The sequence below is a fragment of the Sorex araneus genome, chromosome 6, assembly GCF_027595985.1.
Source record: "Sorex araneus isolate mSorAra2 chromosome 6, mSorAra2.pri, whole genome shotgun sequence".
NCBI lineage: Eukaryota > Metazoa > Chordata > Mammalia > Eulipotyphla > Soricidae > Sorex > Sorex araneus.
Genome location: NC_073307.1, coordinates 136340944 through 136359590, shown reverse-complemented (window position 1 = coordinate 136359590; position 18647 = coordinate 136340944). Strand labels below are relative to the sequence as shown.

The 18647-nt window shown below is 40.2% G+C and overlaps 1 protein-coding gene across 1 annotated transcript in view; it reads right to left on the bottom strand.

Annotated features, from left to right (window-relative positions):
• EHF (ETS homologous factor) overlaps positions 1-5362 on the bottom strand; it is a 42599-nt gene extending 37237 nt beyond the window's left edge. Inside the window, exon 1 of the mRNA XM_055141957.1 lies at positions 5258-5362. The gene's annotated coding sequence lies outside the window, so the exon portion shown is untranslated. The remainder of the gene's footprint in view (positions 1-5257) is intronic.
• Between the last annotated feature and the right edge of the window lie 13285 nt (positions 5363-18647).

Here is an 18647-nt window from a genome sequence, read left to right as displayed (position 1 = left end):
TTCTATTCTAATAAAATTCAAACCGATTTTTTTTTCAAACCGACTTTTAAAGGAAATTTGCAACAGGCTGAGATAAAAAGGGCAGGTTGATTAAAATTTCTGGAATCTAAAACTGGAAATTTCTGGAAACTAAAAATCAGGTCCCTTGCCCTATATTGCTTATTTTGTGCCTATGATCTTGAGTAAGGGAATTACAACATAACAGCAAAGATAATGTCATTGACTCAAGGTCATAAAAAACAAAAATGAATAATTCTGTTAAATAGTGTATTGGAGCCAGGGAGATAGTAGGGGGATTAAGGCACTTGCTTTACATGCATCCAACCCTGGTCCCCCAAGCACTATCAGGAGTGCCTACTGAGGACAGAGCCAGGAGTAAGCTCTGTGTACTTCTGGTTATGGCCCCTAACCACTCATCTCCCCAACCAAAAAGTGCAGTTGATGAGATGATTTATTAGTCTGAGAATCAAGATAATGTAATAGATGCTTAGGGAACTTTGGCTGCATCGAAAATATATTTTAGATGTACTCATATTGCTTATTTTATTTGAATTCTGCGTTGTAATTTGGCTTGGTTTGGGGGCCATAACTGGTGGTACTCAGGGTGCTACTCTTGATTTAGTGCTTGAAGTTTGCTCCTGAAAGTGCTCGGAAATTATGCGTTGCCATGGATCCACAGCAAGCTAAACATACACTTCAGTTCTTTGAGCTATCTCCCCAGTCTCATATCCCTTTTTAAAAAATGATATAGGCAGATACTCTTAATAAGGATTAAGATGCTTCTGAAAAAGGAAGGGAAAGAGGCTCTGAGGGCCAGGGTGTGAGTAAAGATTGGAGAAAAGAGATAATGTGAATCCAATGAACCAGAACAAGGAGCCCAGCCCTATAAAACAAACTGAAGACAGAGTGTGGTTAGGTGCTAGTGAAATCAATTTTCAAAGGAGTATTTTTACAGGGTGTCTTTTTTAAAACAAGGCCAATTAAAACCCTGGGAGCCTCTTTAAATGGGCCACCCTGCTTGACCCTGTTGAAAGCTCGGATTGCTCCAGATACGAGCTGAGTCCCTCTGGGAACATTACATTATCTAGGCTGTCTGCCCAGGGGCTCAACCAGCCATACTTCCGGGGGGTAGTCCCCCTAGAGTAGTGGTACTCCAAGAGAAGCGAGTTCATTGGATTTACCGATAATTTATGGATAGTCAGGCAAGATGGCCAGCATCACACAAACTAAGTAGACTCAGCAAGCAACCTAATATTCAATTCTAAGAAGTTTGCTTTGGTGCTTTATAAAATAATTTATTAGTATTCTCTTAGATACCAACTCTTTTCTGTGATACAAAACAGTTGGTTTCTTCCATTTATACACTCCTTCCAAGTTTGGACACATGAGGCAAATTGTTAGAGATAGGATAATGTCATAGAAACTGACTTAAACTTCTTAATAAGTCTCCAGGTGTCCCGATGCAGTACCTCTACCAGCTATGTTCTTTAGCCAAAATTCCAAGACCTCACAGGTGACATTTAAAAATTCCAACTGATTTTCCCCTTCTCTCATTCATAGGAAGACATCTCCCACCCCTTCCTCAATTTTCATAGATTTTAAGTGAATCCTGCTGACCTCTCAGCAAGTCTGATTTTCCCCACTCCAGTCATCGGAACCTGAAAGTTTAAATGAAGCTTAAAGATAATAAAAATGAAACGTCTTTCATCCAGGTTTGGATACAAACATGAAGAGAGGTAGATTGTGGGCATGAAGCTTTGAGAGGGTGAGAAAACTAGGTCTCTTAGTTACTTATTTGGTACACTGTCCTTCACATTGACTTGTTCACACCACTCCAGTCACGCAGAAGTATGAGTCTGAAATTCCTCATGGGAGATTCTTAAAGAAATATTTTCCCCACATTCAAGTCAAATAAAATTGTTGTTGTGGTTGTTTTTAATCAAATAACTATGAATTTTCTGCTTCAATTTTCTGAAACTTGAATATACATATCATCCTAATGAGTTCCCAGAAGAGAGACATCCTTCTTACCGTATTTTTGTTTTCTAAAAAACCTAGTAACCTGACCCTTTAAAACCCTGATTACTTTCGGGGCTGGAGCAATAGCACAGCAGGTAGGGTATTTGCCTTGCACTCAGCCAACCTGGGTTTGATTCCCAGCATCCCATATGGTCCCTTGAACACCACCAGGAGTAATTCCTGAGTGCAGAGCCAAGAGTAATCTCTGTGCATTGCCAGGTGTGACCCAAAAAGAAAAAAATAACAAAAAAAACAAACCCTGACTACTTTAAAGTTTAATATATCTCACAAGAGCATAAGAGCATAATGACCTGATCCTTAGAGGAAACTATTTATTTTGAATTACATTATTTAAAAATTGAATTAAAAGCATGAAGGTTTATTACATTCCCTGTCCCTCCAATTATTCAGCAACAGGTTTAAAAAGAACCATGGCGAAATGTTCTCCCAGACAAGGATTTCCTGCTCGTGTTTCAGATGATACTCTCTGTGGCAGATTCTACTTACCCAAGCTGAAAGCCACCCTACTCGGCCAGTTACCAGTGACAGAGCCGGGGTGAGACTGCATAGTCTCAAACAATAAGGCACCAAGGGAGACAACGCTTCATAGCAAAAATGTCCCTTCAGAGCTACCAGAGAGCAGTCTTAACAAGACAAATGGACTGAAACAGTGGCAAAGAGACATCACTGAAAAACAGTTTCCAAATTTAAGTTTGGTCCCTTAAACTGTAGCTTCTCAAGTGTCCTAGCAGGTTTTACTATGGCATTCTTAGTATCCATCCCACCTCACCCCCCAGAAGTCTTGAAAACTAGATCTGTTTTAAGTATTTAGAGATAATTCCTTCTGAGGGAAAGAAGGAATAGTATTTCCATAATCTAAATTTCCATATCTGGTGTTTGATACTTTAATATTAAATAGAATTCTTAAATAGGATTTCAGAAAGCAAAATAATATGAAACATATAACTTGCTCTAAAAATCTCTGAATTTTGGAATTGGGGGTGTGATGAATGAAGAGGAAAACAAGAAAAAGCATTGCAAGATTCCAGAAACCCATATTCTATTTCTTAGAACTGAACTTTGGTCAAATGCACTCACATTCTGACCTGAGATCTGATACCAGTTCCTTCCAGTTTCCAATTAGCTAATTGAATGCTGTTTAGTAAATGTTTTAACCTCTCCATTTCATTTTTTCTGTCTCTCAGGAAGTCAAAAAGATTTTGAAAGATAATCTGGGGAAAACTGGTCAAATAAAAAGAGTAGAATCAAGAGAAGAAACATGGACTCATGAGCGTGAATGTAGGATATTTCAGAGGTCCAGGAAGACCCAAGATCCTTCCATTTGAGAAAGCTCACAATATATTAGGAAATGAAAAATACCCAGGGTTGTTTGTGTTTAATATGTAGTTATCTTATTATAAGATATCACAAATACAATCACACGAATTATATATGGATGATTTTATATATATATATATATATATATATATATATATATATATATGTGAATCTGATACATTTTATATGTAAGGGACTTGGGTCAAAGGTATTGCCTTTATCCATAGCCACCTTTAAAAGTCCTGGGTAGTTCCGCCATCTTGAAGAGTAATGTCTGAGAACTCAAGAACAAATGTTTCCTCAAAGTTACTTTCTTTTTAAATGCCCTGTAAAATACTTTGGAAGCATGGTGAAAGATTGTCTTTATTATATTTATCAGTTTTTTCACATAGAATCACAGGTTCCCAAATAGCCTTCATTTTATAGTCTATCATCATAATTATTTAAAATCTATCTACAAGACCCATTAGCAAATAGTGGGGAAATAATCCTACATGATTTTGGATTACAAGACTATGAAGTGAACTAAGAATGCTTTAGTTTATAGTCTCAGAATTTAAGGTCTCAAAAACAGGACAACCTTCTGCAAACTCCAAATGTCATAAACTTCAATTAAAGCCATTCTTAAAATCTCTTCAGAGCCTTTTCTGATAACATGCTTATTAATGAATTCTTCATAATACACGATTTTTCCTCTACTGTTGGAAATCAACTTTCCCCATGACCTGGGGAATTAATTAGCACACATGCATCCATGATCACCAGCTACCCTTTTACACATCAGAACGTTCTATGGGCACACATTTGCACACTATGCATATAGAACCTGTCCTCAACTAGATCTTAAACCAGGAAATTCTCAGAATGCATCCAAACATTCTCTCGTTTTCTTTCTGTTACTAAGGTCAGTCAGATAACCAACAAAGACACCTGTGAACTCAGTCTCACAGAATCTTAAGCTTTCCCATAAAGAGACACATGCTCCCACAATACTGGGAGTACACAAACTCTTTGCAAAGTCAGTGGTGAAAATGTCATTCACCCTCACTCAGTGCTACTATTTACCAACATGAATATTGCTACCACACTCCTTCCAATTCTGTCCACCTTGAGTCCAACATCTCTCCACAGTGCCCAAACAAAATCAGAAGAGTCCCTGTGTTAGATAGCATTTGTTGCTGCTGACTCACATATGTTGTCTGGTTATAGTGTCGCATTATGGAACAAAGAAGAGTTGATTCGTTCCTTTGTGATATGGCAAGACTCTTTACCAAATTGTCTTTTGATTTATTTTGTTATTTCTCTTTCTGGACAAAACCATTTCTAGGTTCTCCCCAGGATCCTCAGGGGTGCCTGGGCATTATTTTGAGTCTGAATATCGACTACTACCCTTATCTGTTACAGCCTGGAACATACCAAAGATGAATCTGCCTTGCCATATAACTAATGAGTTAGAAATGTCATCAACAAAAAAATATTTCAAGAAAGTGACAGCATGTGCTCAGAGCCCCAACAGCTATTCAGCTTACAAGTTCTTCCCTGACCTAGATCCAGGCACCTCTCTCTCTGGCCACCTATTTGTTAAAGTCGGAATCAATCCAGGAGAAAGGCTTTGTCGCACAGGTAGAAAGAAACCGTGGGGCTTTGAAATCCACAGGGATGGGAAATCTAGACGCAATGCACCAGATTCACAGATGGCATCCAAAGTAGCCTAGCTGGCCTCCCCAATCAAATTCTGAGAAGATTCGAGTAATGTGAACACAGGGGAGGCAACTTCCCTTCCTGCCAGCCTCCTCCGGGAGGCTGTTTTATTTTCACCTGTCTGCTTCAGGTAGGTTTCTCTTTCCACTCAGTTGGTTGAATTCCAGATTCAAAAGAAGGTTTAAAAATAAGGACTTACCTCATTTACCTAAAGATTCTGGGTGGGAAATCCAATAGCTGTGGCTAATGGAGGGCAGGCAGCAGACGGCACGCTCGCCACCTCCTTCGGGAATGGGGAGACAGGGGAGCTATCACGCCTGAGCCCTCATCAGAGTGAAGATAAATGCATGCATATGACAATAATTTTAAATCATTTTGTAGGATGTTAAGCAATAAGCCACCAACCGGGAATTCCCTAAGTCACTTCCCCCTCTTCTGATTGGCCACCGGGCCCTTTAAAAAAATAAAATAAAGGATTACAAACATTGGCTCATTTGCATTTGGCCAACTCACAGGGTTAGTGTTCAAACAAAACAGGTCTAACCAGGTTATGCCTGTGTCTCAAGAACAGAGAGACAACCTGTTAATAGATGAGGAATTGATTTGGTGGTGACTGTTCTTTTCAACTTCGAAGCTGTTTTCGGGGGGAATGCACCATCCTTGCTCCCCCAAGGCAACCCCTAGAAGAAAGAATATTAAAAAAAAAAGAGCAGAAGTTTAAGGGCAGTTTACATGTGTTAATATTAACAGATGTACTGTGAAACATCTTCAGCATCGGTCTCACGTACTAATCTGTATTTCATTTTTGGCATCAGGACATTTGCCCTGGCTGTGCGGGGACTAGGTTCCGTGGGCAGCCCAGAACCGAGCTTCTCTCTCTGCCAGCACCACAATGCCCTCTTTGATAGTGACCCCTGGCAATTTCAGTAGGCTTTGAAAAGCCAGTCTCTTATAGCCCCAGGTAAGGACCTCAGGAAATTTGGAGGGACAGTTCATGAGGGAGAACTGCTCTCAGTCAAAACTGTGAAAGTCTATTATCCAGGTCCTCAACTTCCTCTTAACATTCACAAGGTTTCATTTTGTTCTGTTGTTGGCTTCTTTTTTTTTTTCTAGTTTTCATCATACATTTGTATCTCCTAGCTCCTACAAGAGCTAGGAGAGGAAAATGCCAAGAAACCAAAGCTGGAGATGAAAAGAATAATTTTTAAAAAGCTGTTTAGACAAGAAACAGATAGAATATGGAGAAAGATCTTTGATTCTTCAATGCTCATGGGATCCACATCAGCCTGGGCCAAAGACCTGCTTCACTGGGTCCCAAATGTACTTCCCCTCCTCCCATACAGGTGAGTAAGTGCTCCTGGCAAGGAAAAATACCCTCACCTAACCATTAACTTTCCCTCTCTGGTCTTCCTAAACACCAGCCTGAGCAAAGCTAAGCAATCAGTGGATTTCTTTAACTCACTAGGCCTCCCTTCTGTGAGAAGGAAAAGAGAAATTGAGTTTGGGCCGAGACAACTGTTTTGTGATCAAAACAAAAATTCTGTAATCAAAATTAAAAAAAAGTTTCTCACCTGAAAAATAAAAGAGACCAAGTGAAAGCAAAAGTAAGTGGTTGTGCAGTTGAAGTGAGGGGAAAGAGCATTTCTCTCTTACTCCTTTTGTCTAGTTTTCCTGTTTGTTTTCTGTAACAGGAATGAAGAGGTTTATAAAAAAAGGGAAAGAGACTTGCAGGGTACGCAGGGGTGAGTTGGGGAGGGACCTTGGAACTCAGGTAGTGTTTGAAGAAGGTTTGGAAGGTCTGAAGTGCGGTCCAAAGAGATTCTGAAAGACCTTTCTGCCTCTCTCTCCTTCCCTGGTGCTTTTCCCAAAGGCTCTGTTAAAATGCAAATGTCTGATAAAAAGCAGTAGATGTCATTATTGCCCATTATCACATTAGCCCCAATTAGTCTATCAGCTGCAGGATCTCAGAGCAGGGCCCGGAGGGAACAGCCAGGTGACTCTTTTTTTTTTAGTTGTTTGAAAGATGAATCAAGAGTAATCTCAGGTAGCCACTCCACCCACTACAAGGGTGTGTGTGTGTGTGTGTGTGTGTGTGTCTTTGTGTGTGTGTGTATCTTTGTGTGTGTGTGTGTATTTGCTTGTTTGGGCTGCAAATGTGTGGTGGGGTGAGGGTGTAATTAATGTATGTCAGTGGGACACCAGGAAGCAAAGCTAACTTTGCCACAGTTTTTGCCTGAGATTAACCTGAGACAGCAGGTTGGGGGGTAGAAGGTGGGGAATGTGTGGTCAAGAGGCAGTAGACATCAAAAGCAACTCCAAAAATTGAGGTGGCTCTCTGACCCAGTCATAACCACCTGTAATTATAGGCCCTCTCACTCCTCAGAGGACAGTTGGTCTGCAGATGTGGTTCTCCTGGCATAAGCAGGTCAACGAATCTCCTGACTGCAGGCTGGTGTGTCTCTGCCGTGCTCGTGGCCCCTCCTGGTCTGTGCACCATCTTCTGTTTCATCTTTGACTGCCTTTCATCTCTAGGCACTCACCCGTTTTTGTTAAGCTTGCAAGTTCAGGAAAGCAAGCTACTGTCTATTCAACACGCCTGTGGAATTTCTAAGAAGGATTTACAATGCAATTTGGGGTTCACTCAGTTTACACTAAGACACCCAGAGATTGCTGGATGCAGAGGCCTCTGGAGATCTGGTTTGTGGTGGGAGTTGAGCACAGCACCAGGGCTGGAGACAGTTGCCACTGAGCACCTGGAGAACCTGAACAGATATTCTTTCTGTCTGGCCTTAGTTTCCTCAAGTCTGACCTAAGGATTGGATTGGATAAAAAGAATGATGATAAATGAGGCTGGCTTCTCCTTGCTAAAGTGCTTTTATTTTGTTTTTGTTTTCTTTTTAAATGATGGTAGTTCTCTGAAGCAGTGCTCAGAGAGACTGGGAACTACTCTGTGACACTCAGTCAACCCAGTCAGGTGGCTGAATGCAAGTTCCCAAGTACTTGGTGTTTTTATTTTCTGTTTTATTAAAGTAAAATTAAAATGTAACGTTAAAAATATTAGAATCTTTAACGCCTGGATAAAGATTTCCTTTTATACTTCTACTTCTTTGTCTACTCTTTTCCTTTCCAATTGGATAAGAGGACTGCTTCATTAAGGCCTCCCTGCAATGGTTAAAGAGAGAGGCAGGTATCACCCCAAAACCCACTTTATTTGTGGAGTTTTTAAGATCATAGTTAAGAACATGTCTGGTACTTAGTTAAGGACCAGTTTTACTTTACTTGAGACTTCCTTGAATCTTCCAAAAAAATTAAAAGAATATCTCCATCCCAGGAAAAGACTATATTTTTAGACATGTCATATCTGCAAAGAAATTCCTTCAGCGTGTGAAGTTTTTTACCCTTTGGTCAACTTCAATGAGACAGCACTAGCATCTGGATACATGATGGATAGGTAGGTAGGTAGGGGGGTAGGTAGATTGAGAGATTAATAGGAAAAAGTCCTAATTTTAACTAAGAATCCTGAAATTAAGACTTTCTGCTATAAGACACTCAGATATTTCGAACATGTTATTCATGAATCAGAACTTTTAGTGTAGCCACAAAAACATGCATCAGAGCTTTTGCACAGATCCATTGTTGGTTTTTCATAAGTCAGTTGTCCAGACAGAATCAGCCAAGAATCTCATTTCTAGGTCCTAGTATCTAACCTGTACCTCTAGCTTAGATCCTATGCACTCAATACTCCCAGGAGTCTCTGGGAGACTGATAAAGACTGAGGGAAGTGAATTGAGTGATGAGACAAGTTGATTGCCTGGGAAGATTTAAGAGAGAGGTGAGCTCTCTGGTTAAGATCAAAAGAGTCCTTGAAACTGGAACTGACTCTACAAACAGAATCACTCTGCTTTGATATCTTCCCTGTCTCACCTCTAAGTAAGGACCCTGCCTTTGCCTCAAACCTGCCCAAAATAGGGAGCTGGACAGATTCTGGATGCCTGTTTCTACAAAAGAAAAGGTGAGCAGAGTAAACCTGAGCCAATCTTGTGCCAAATATGTACTGACATAGGGATCCCAAGTTCAGTTATATTATCTATTAGTAGAGCCACTCCCCAGAGCCAAAGAATCACAGAGACCTCAATTTCTAAATCAAGTCCAAAAGGGGATCAGAGAAAGTACAGTGTGCAAGGCAGTTGCCTTGCATGCAGACAACCCGGGTTTGAACCCCGGCATCCCATATGGTCCCTAAGAAACACCAGGAGTGATTCCTGTGTTCAGAGCCAAGAATAAGCCCTGTGCAACACCCAGCATGGCCCCAAAACAAAAACAAGACAAAAAAATTCAGGCCAAGACAAAGAATCTCTATAAGCCAAGTATCCAGCCCTAAGGTGTCTGAGTCTTAAAGCCAACACAGGCTGTGGTTACAACGTTAATGAGTGTTGTATGCTTGCTTTTCAAAAAAGAGGATGCTTGCTTACTTTGCATAGCACCTTTTAACTAGAGGCCCTATATTTATTTTTGAAAACAAGTGTGTGTTTATATATGTTTCTCGCTATCATCCCCTCCGGGGCAGAACATGTCAACTATTTAATAAGCCCCACAAAGAATATGACTGTAGACTGACAGGAGTACCATCCTCTGTTGGGTAGTAGAGGAGGGATTACACAGAAGATAATACTGATATCAATTACTTTGACTAGAGATAAATAAGAGTATAAGTTAATAGGTATGATCTTATGACTTAAGGTGCTTGTACTGCATGCAGACAATCCCTGTTCAAATTCCCAGCACTGTATGTAGTCGTTCTAGCACTGCCAGGGGTCACTCTTTAAGAACAAAAGCAGAGATTCCTTGCTAGGAGAACTTTGGTTCTTGACTCAGACTTCTTGGACAGTCTAACAGTATTTTTCTCAAGATCCAGGAACAGTGTTCCATTTCGGAGTGAGGGAGAAGACCCAGTCCGACTTGGTCACTTCCAGAAAACACTCCTACAAAAAGAAAAGTTAGCATTTCCTATTTGAGTATGTGGGGGGTAAAAGGGCAGTTGTTACTGCCACTTTCTTATCAGTATAGTAGTGTTTCTACACATTATTTTTGCACAAACACTTCTTTTTCACGGTGGAAAAGTGGAACCCCAACTGTGAAAGAGATAAAAGAGATGCTGCTGCATGTAGATTGGAGGTGAGGTAGCTAGTGCCTCCCTGACCTGCTAGCCCTACGCTATGCCCATCATCTTTTTACCCTTCTCTACTGTAGTCTCCTTCAAACTTTATCCTTGCTCTAAGCCAGTGGGGCATCAGAAACACCTTCACAATTTCAGATTCCTCAGTTCTTCTCACACCTGCCATCTGACACTCACCTGGGGGTGGAAGCAATGACAAAGATAGTTGAGTTTGTATTCATCACCTTCCATTTCTATTTTGCGAGTGTTCAGATTATTTCACTAATGTGGTGTGGTACATTAGTAGATGTGGTACCTACCAGCTGGTAGATGTGGTACCTACCAGCTCAGAAACGGTTTTAATGCAACAAACCTGGGGCAAAAGTCTCATTATCTGGTCTTTTTCACCCAGGGACCAGGGGCAAAAGCAAACTCTCAGACTAGGTAGAAAATGTATGTATTCAGGATATAGATGCCAAGGTATTCTAGAAAACCTAAAGGTTCTCTAGACTAGGGTAGCTCACAACCTCTGACCTCACCCCAATAGGACTAACAGCCTAATGTGTGGAAAGGAGGACAGATAGACCGGGACAGCCTTGTCACAGTCACTTAAACTTTAGGTGTTATTCTCCTCATCTGTTTATCTGGGACAGGAAAGTTCTCTGTGTGATGTTTGGACAGTTAAATGAGAGATTACATGAAATGTCTGCAGAGTGCCTGGCATTAGTGTCCTTTCAGGAAATTTTTACTTTCTAAGCAAAAAGTTTAAATTCCACAAGGTCCTCTTAGCAATAGAGGGAGTTGCATGTGGATGTCCAGAAAATTAATTCTCCGTATTTCAAGAAACAAAACAGAAGAAGGGGATAAAGCTTGTCTTCACACCCTTTCCTACAAAGGTTGTAGGGAAAAAAGAGTAATAATGATGCTTTGCATCTAAATTTTAACATTCCCAGTCATAAACTGATCATTTAACTTCTATCACCTCATTTAATTGTCACAAAACCCCATCAACAAGGAATTATTACTTTTCTTACTTTACAGATGAGGAAGTTGAGTCATATAACTCTGATATGCCAAAGCCACACACTGAAGTCAATGTGTGTGGCTTTGTTACAGAACAAAGTCAATGTAAGCCCAAACAAAATCTCTCAACTACACCCCTATTCAGAGAGAGAGAGAGAGAGAGAGAGAAAATATTGACAGTTGCTTGAAATTCAAACTCTAATACCTTATCCAGACTTGGAAACCAAGCTCACTTCTGGAAAAGAGTTGGAAATGTAGATGCTTCTGAGAGAAATATAGAGTTGAAATGGAAAAGCATTAAATAAGCAAACAGATCTAGGTCAAATATAACACACTTCAGACCCTGCCTACCCTTCAATATCAAATAATAGATGCTCATCTAACCAAAGTTAGAGGGTCAGGATAAGAATTACGGGGAACTCCACTAGAAAAGCTTTCACTTGTTTTTTCTTAGCAGTTATGAGACTCTTTTCACACAAAGGTCACTTTGTTAGCCATCAGACTAATTAGCACTGGGCAGGCTAACTATGAAGAGTTCTTAGGTATCTGTATTCAGAGAAAGCAGTTCTTGAAGAGTTCTTAGGTATCTGCATTTAGAGAAAGCAGATGTATAGAGTAATGGGCTGGAGCTACAAGATGATATAATATCTGAAAGTTGAGGGCAGAGTGGAATGGGTGAAAGTGTGGGTCTCCATTAGTTTCTTTATCCTCATTCTTCAAAAACAAAGAAAATCTCAAGGAAAAGTAATATCAAATTGATTCTTCTCTAAAATTTTTTCCATATGAAAATTAAGGCTTTTAGACACACTCATACTTCTAGAAATCGTGAATAGAGGAGTATTCTAAAAACGGCATCTGAGAGTTGGCAAGCAGATTCACTGGGAGTATGCAAAACTTCCATTTGCATAAATAAATTATCCATTCACTCTATTCAAAACATCTGCACCTGCACATTGGTAGAATGTCAAGAAAGAAATCTTTGGAATAATTCCTGAATAATGCCATCTTGAGGGGAATCCAGATGAAATCTCCCCATATATATCTGGCATGTCTATGATTTTTCTTCCCCTTTTTCCCCCACCTCCAATATTAGCCACCAGATGTGAATTCAGGGTTTGGAATTAGTCAATGTCTTCTTGGACAAGTACTGTATACCAAAGAGTTCTATTTTGAGACTTTGTTTTATAAAAATGCCCCAGGAAAATTTTTATGAGAATCCTGATTTGGTGTTGGAGGTTAATAACTCTGAAATTCTGAAAACCGAAAAATACTGTGTTGGTGGGTGCCCAGTGAAACTGAAATAAGGAACTGGGCAAGCCAAACCAACAGAGTTCATCTGCAAACTCTTGGGCGGGTAGCCCTGCTTTTGAAAGGGACCAGCCACAAGCTACCCACTTCCTTACAGTGGAGTACACGGTGGCCCTTGAGTTCTGTTATGCTGGGAAGCACAGGAGATGGTAAGGAAGGATCAGGAGCCACCCCTTGACAAGATGAGTATATGAGAAATACCAGGTCAACTTGCTGGGAACTTTCTTCATCAGTATCAATGTCTGGTGTTGGTGGACTTTTTCCACCAATACCAAAAAACTTCAAAGTCTTTCCAAGGTTGACCAAATTCCTCAAACTCACCATTTGTGGTTCTCCAGGAGTGGCCAGAACCAGCAGAGCAGAAAACCTCAGAAAGCTCAACCTTAACTCACAATTGTGTGTGGTAGTGGTGGAGGAGGGGTACCCTTGGCAATTGTCTGATTTTTTGCTAATCCATTTTCATTCCAGCTTGGCAGGTCACCTTAACTTGGAAGTTGAATGCACAGCTGGGAAAAATACACTTGTTAGGGGATGGATCAATGCTCTGTGAACTTGAGCCTTGGCTGGGGGTAACATTCTTTGAACAACCAGGTAAGACAAGCTTAAGAAGCCAGAGCACTAGACTAATATGGTTACAATCCAGACCTACTGTGGGTCACATTGCTTGGAGTGGATCATTTGTTCCCCTAACCACAATCTCTCTGCATTCCTCAGAGTTGGTAGCTTATGCAGGAAAGCAGAGTAACTGGAAAGGGGAGTAAAGTGAAACTGAGAAACAGAGAGAAAGAGAGCAATTCTGCTTCCTTTGTCCCAATGCCCATTAAAGAGAAAAGCCCCCAAAACTCATCTTGGTAATATTTCTTATCATTTTAGTCACAGTTGGACCAGAATTTTATACATATATCCTCTTTACTGATGTTTGCTGTCTTCTCAAAGAGCAGCAAACTAGTTTCATTATTTAAAACTTTTGATCAGTTTCTCATTACTTGGCTCTGTGTTCATTAAAGGAAAGTTCACCTTCAGAAAGTAGTTGCACATGATTTTAAATCCAAATAATATTTTAAAGTCTGTACTGTATTTCCTCCCTTTCTCCTTTTGTTGTTGCAATGACTAGGAGTAGCATGTTTAGTTGTGGTCCTCGCACACACTTGATTGCAATGTACCAGAAATCACACACTTGCCTCTGGTGCTGAGTGTCCCCCAAAAGCAGGGCCACTAGAGTTGCACTCAGTATGTGGGACTGTGCTGCGGATTGAACTCAAGTCCTCACACCTGCAAAGCAGGTGTTCCACCAAGGAAGAGGTCCCTGATCCCCCTTTATTGTATGTTTTTGATATGAAGAAAAGCTTCAGAAAAATGAGAGTCACTGTAAATCACTGTAAAAGTCATTTGGTACTTAGACATGTTGGAGGACAGTGGCTTAATGACAAACAGTTCAAACTCCCTAAAGGTATGCTGAAGACTGGACTGGTCCTCCACCTGGTGTCCATTGATGTTCTAAGTCCTTTTGTGTCCAATTCTGACCTCCAAACACATGAATTCACATCCTTGGATTCCCTGCTTGCTATTCCTCCCCTCCATGTGGACCACATTTTGCCTAGTTCTGCTTATTGAACCCAATCTATCCTTTCTTCTCAGTCTTCCCCAATCACATCATCATAACTTCAGTCTCCCAGATTAGTGGATTAAAATTGGAATCACTGGACAATGAGTGGCTTAGAAAGGAAATCAAAGAGGAAATCAAAAGATTCCTGGAAATGAACGAAAATGAGGACATGAGTTACCAAAACCTATGGGACACAGCAAAAGCTGTGTTGAAGAGGAAAGTTTATAGCTCTACAAGCATTCCTCAGGAAGGAGGAACGAGCCCACATAAGTAACCTAACTTCACAGCTTAAGAGCTTGAAGAGCCCAGCCGGGGGCCGGCGGCTCGGCTCCGGCCGGCCGGGTTTTCGGCCCGGATGCCCATGTCTCTGCAGAGCCGGTGGATGTGGAATGAGCGGGAACCAGAGACAGCTTTAGGAATTGGGGTTCCAGCAAGTGCTTGCACCCATGTATGGAGACTGTGAACTAACTTTGGCTACATGCTGTTCCAGGAAGGGAAATGATTCATTTTCAAACTTAAATCTTCGCGGACTTAATTACTATAATACAGAAATTGTAAACTGCGCGGCCGCTACTGTGGCCGCTCGACATTTTATCTCTTCATTCTCATCAGTGGAAAACTTATTATCAAATATTTCCCTGTTAATAGAGCTGTATTCTTAGGGGATAAATTCCAACAAAAATAGTGAGTCTGTTTTGAAACTCTAACAACAATAGTGAGTTATGTGTTGAAATCTGGAATGTAATCAAGGTAAAGAGAAAAGGAAGTGAAATTATCACTCATGTACGGGGTGGGTTGGGGGGTGAGGGGTGGGATGTATACTTTTTGTTTGTTTGTTTGTTTTGTTTTTGCTTTTGTTTTTGTTTTTATTGGTGGTGGAATATGGGCACTGGTGAAGGGATGGGTGTTTGAGCATTGTGTAACTGAGATATAAGCCTGAGAACTTTGTAACTTTCCACTTGGTGATTCAATAAAATAAATTTAAAAAAAAAGAGCTTGAAGAATGACAATAAAAGGAGCCAAATTCGAACAGGAAGAAGGAAATAATAAAACTCAGAGCAGAAATTAACAAGATGGAAACCCAAAAACAATCCGAAAGATCAATGAAATCAAGAGCTAGTTCTTTGAGAAAATAAACAATATCAATAAGCCTCTAGCAAGACTCACAAAAAAAAGGGAGAGAGAAAACCCTAATAAACCAAATCAGATAAAAAGGGGGACATTACAACAGAAACTACAGAAATTCAAAGGATCCTCAGAGACTACTTTGAGAATCTTTATGCCATGGAACACAAAAACCTCGAGGAAATGGATAAATTCCTAGCTTCCTATAGCCTCCCAAGGCTGAACCAAGAAGACCTGGAATACCTGAAGAGACCTATTACCATCAAGGAAATTGAAACGGTAATAAAAAGTCTCCCCAAGGAAAAAAGTCCTGGCCCAGATGGATTCACTAGTGAATTCTTCCAAACCTTAAAGAGGACTTACTCCCAATCCTCTTTAAGCTTTTTCAGGACTTTGTAGTATCAAAAACACTTCCAAACAGTTTCTATGAAGCAAATATCACCCTGGTACCAAAAGCAGACAAAGATACCACAAAGAAAGAAAATTACAGACTGATATCCCTGATAAACACAGACACAAAGATCTTCAATAAAATATTAGCAAATAGAATCCAACGACTCATCAAAAAGATCATACACCATGACCAAGTAGGATTCATCCCAGGGATGCAAGGATGGTTAAACATTCTCAAGTCAATCAACATAATTCATCATATCAATAAAAGAAATAATAAAAACCATATGATCATATAATAATGCAAAGAAAGCATTTGACAAGATCCAGCAGCCATTTATGATGAAAACTCTCAGCAAAATGGACATCGAAGAAACTTTCTTCAATATAGTCAAAGCTATCTACCACAAGCCCACAGCAAATATCATTCTCAATGGGGAAAAACTGAAAGCCTTCCCTCTAAGATCGGGCACAAGACAAGGTTGCTCACTTTTGACACTCCTATTCAATATAGTACTGGAAGTCCTGGCCATAGCAATTAGACAAGAAGAAGATATTAAGGGCATACAAATAGGAAAGGAAGAGGTCAAATTATCACTATTTGTAGACAATATGATACTATACTTAGAAAACCCTAAAGATTCTACAGAAAAGCTCCTAGAAACAATAGGTTGATAGAATAAATTGGCAGGCTACAAAATCAACACCCAAAAGTCCATGGCTTTCTTATATACAAATAATGAAAGAGAAGAAAGAGACATTAAAACACAATCCCGTTCACAATAGTACCTCAGAAAATCAAGTACCTTGGAGTCAGCTTAACCAAAGAAGTGAAAGACCTATACAAGGAAAATTACAAAACACTAGTTCAAGAAATAAAAGAGGACACTAGGAAATGGAGACACATCCCCTGCTCATGGATAGAGAGAATTAACATTTTCAAAAATGGCAATAATGTTCAAAGCACTATACAAATGTAATGAGGTCCCTATCAGGATACCCATGACATTTTTCAAAGAAATAGACAAAACACTCCTGAAATTCATATGGAGAAATAAACCTCCATGAATAGCTAAAGTAATCCTTGGGGAAAAGAGATGGGTGGCGTCACCTTCCCCAACTTCAAACTCTACTACAAAACAGTAGTAATTGAAACAGCATGGTATTGAGCTAAAAACAGACGTGCAGACCAATGGAACAGAATTGAATATCCTGTCACAAACCCCCAAATATATGGCCACTTAATCTTTGATAAAGGAGCAAGAAATGTGAAGTGAAGTGGAACAAGGAAAGCCTCTTCAACAAGTGGTGCTAGGAAAACTGGATAGCTACCTGCAAAATAAAAAAACAAAAAAACTCTGACCTCTGTCTAATGCTAGGCACAAAAGTCAGATCAAAGTGGATTAAAGACCTCAATATCAGATATGAATCAATAAAGTACAAAGAGGAAAATGTAGGCAGAACTCTCCATGACATTGAAGCTAAAAGCATCTTTAAGAATGAAACAGCACTGATCATGCAAGTGGAAGCAAACATAAACAAATGGGACTACATCAAACTAAGAAGCTTCTGCACTTCAAAAGAAAACAGTGACCAAAATACAGAAAGAGCCCACAGAATGGGAAAGAATATTTACCCAATATCCATCTGATAAGGGATTAATATCCAGGATATACAAGACACTAGTAGAATTGTACAAGAAAAAAACCTCCAGCCCCATCAAAAAAATGGGGAGAAGAAATGAACAGAAGTTTCCTCAAAAAAGGAAAACAAATGGCCAAAAGGCACATGAAAAAATGCTCCATATCACTAGTCATAGGGAGATGCAAATCAAAACAACAATGAGATATCATCTCACACTACAGAGACTGGCATACATTCAAAAGAACAAAAGCAACCAGTGCTGGCGTGGATGTGGGGAGAAAGGGACGCTCTTTCATTGTTGGTGGGAATGCCAACTGGTCCAGCCTTTCTGGAAAACAATATGGACAGTCCTTCAAGAACTAGAAATTGAGCTTCCATATGACCCCGCAATACCACTTCTGGGAAGATATCCCAATAATGCAAAAAAAAACACAGTAGAAATGACATCTGTACCTATATTTTCATTGCAGCACTGTTCACAATAGCCAAAATATGGAAACAACCCAAGTGCCCTAGAATAGACTAAGTGCCCTTGGTTAAAGAAACTTTGGTACATCTACACAATGGAATAATATGCAGCTGTTAGGAGGTATGAAGTCATGAAATTTGCTTCTAAATGGATAGACATGGAGAGTATCATGCTAAGTGAAATGAGTCAGAAAGAGAGGGACAGACATAGAAGGACTGCACTCATTTGTGGAGTATAGAATAACATAACATGAGGGTGATACCCAAGGACAGTAGATACAAGGACCAGGAGGATTGCCCCATAGCTGGAAGACTGCTTCATGAGCGGAGGGGAGAAGGCAGATGGAAAAGAGAAGGGATCACTAAGAAAATGACGGTTGGAGGAATCAGTCGGGATGGGAGATACATGCTGAAAGTAGGTAATGGACCAAACATGATGACCTCTCAGTGTCTGTGTTGCAAGCCATAATGCCCCAAAGTAGAGAGAGGGTATGGGGAATATTGTCTGCCATGAAGGCAGGGGGAGGGTAGGAAAGGGCGGGGGGCATACCGAGGATATTGGTGGTGGGGAATGTGCACTGGTGGAGGGATGGGTGTTTGATCATTGTGAGATTGTGGCCCAAACATGAAAGCTTGTAACTATCTCATGGTGATTCAATAAAATTTAAAAATTAAAAAAAAAAGAATTGGAATCTATGGACGACTCTCAAAAAATTAGAGGTTGAGCTCCCATTTGACCCAGCAATACCACTGCTAGGAATATATCCCAGAGAGGCAAAAAAGTATAATCGAAACAACATCTGCACATGTATGTTCATCGCAGCACTATTTACAATAGCCAGAATCTGGAAAAAACCCGAATGCCCT